This window comes from Quercus robur, chromosome 12, assembly GCF_932294415.1.
Source record: "Quercus robur chromosome 12, dhQueRobu3.1, whole genome shotgun sequence".
Taxonomy (NCBI): Eukaryota; Viridiplantae; Streptophyta; class Magnoliopsida; order Fagales; family Fagaceae; genus Quercus; species Quercus robur.
In genome coordinates this window covers 27,138,200-27,139,977 of record NC_065545.1, presented here as the reverse complement: position 1 = coordinate 27,139,977, position 1,778 = coordinate 27,138,200, and positions in this window count along the sequence as shown.

The following is a 1,778-nucleotide window of genomic DNA, read 5'->3' as shown; positions in this document are numbered from 1 at the left end:
ATCTTAAGCTTCGGAGGGACATAACACTTTTGAGAAGGATGTGATCTTTTCATCCCCGTTTTTACTTCAAACATGTCACACTATAAGTTTTGGCTATGCTGATAATGAAGACTTTGAGCACAGCTTGAGGTTTGAGGCTTTAGGAAGGTTAAAGAGTCTTTACACGAAGGGAGTACCCTCTCGTCTGGCTTCTTATATGGAAGGTAAATTCAGTGGCATTTAATCCGTACAGATTTCCAAGAAGATCTGCAAATGAGATAGCGTCTGTTCAACTCCCCAATGTCATCTATAACCGTCAGATTTGATCGGCCCGTAGAGTAAATCTATTAAAGATGCGCCTCGTACACTGAAACGGCAGGAGCGCCCAGTGTGAAAATCTAGACGAATGTCTCGTAACCCAGCGCATTTACTAAATAGAAGAAGGAACATCAATACTAATGAAGGTTAGAGCTGAACGAACTGTAATAAAGGCTAGGCATCGCCAAAACCCTCCTCTCCGACTAAGAGGTCGGACAGCAGGATTTTGAGGGGCTATTGTGGGGCCCAAGAATTTGTGGTCCTGGCCCATTTTTACATTGGGGCCCAAGGCCCAAGCCAAGGAGGGGTATAGCCGAGGACGTGTAATAAAAGTCCAAGTAGTCTTGAGACATAGCCGAGGATAATCCTGTCCTCGGCATATCCGAGGTCCCCCTGAAATAAAGGGCAAGAACGGTATAGGAACAGTTTTGGGAAAAACCTAAAATATCTATGTCAATAGAGAAGGGGGCGCTGGATAGTATAACGACTAAGGACAAAGGGAAAGCTGCCATTATTGCCATTGAATACTCTGCACCTGACAGAGCCATGCTCTTCAGTTTTTACAACCACCCCCAACCACTTTGGGTATGGGCTGATGGGATAAGTATCAGTCCTGGAAAGTCGATCCTACATGTGGACATAGGATAAGGGATACAGGTTAATATAAAAAGAGAAACAAGCAATCCGGAGAAGGGGGCTGGGAAAAAAGGCCAAGAACCAGAGTCTCCCAGACAGCTTCAAGGAGAAAGACTCCTCAAGCGAACACGGTTTAATTCTGTATAAATACCACGACTAACCACCGTCCAGTGACCAAGGCCTAGCCTTTCAAACCCACGCTCTACAAATGATATTGTTTGAGCATTTTTTACGTGCGAACCCAATATCATTTTGGGTCATTACAAATCGAGTCCTTACAATATATATATACACACATACGTATTAAAAAAAAGGCTAACATGCAAATTACACCCTCTAAATTTGGTAGAAATTCATTTCAATCACTTAACTTTACTTTTGTTTAATTGAATCCTCAAAGTTTCAAATTTATTCAATTCAGTCATTCTATTTAATTTTGTTAAAAAATTTCCCTTAAAAAAAAAAATTTATTTTCACATGGAAAAAAGCTATATATTAATAAAAATATTTTAAGTTTTTTATGTTAGAATTAAAACTAAAAAAAAAAAAAAAAACTTTTTTCATTAGTTAATTACATACCTAAAGAAATTTTTTTAATAAAATTGGACAAAAGGCTTGAATTGAATAACTTTGAAATTGGAGGACTCAATTAAAAGAAAATAAAATTAGAGGACTGAAATAAATTTCAATTAAATTTAGAGGGTGTATTTTGCATTTTAGCAACCAAAAAAAAAAAAAAAAAGGTTAGAACTATACTAAGAAGAAGTATTTTCACACATAATTTCTCTAGAAAGATTATTATAAAGGTTCTGCTTATTCCTTGATGGTATACTGAAAACATACGT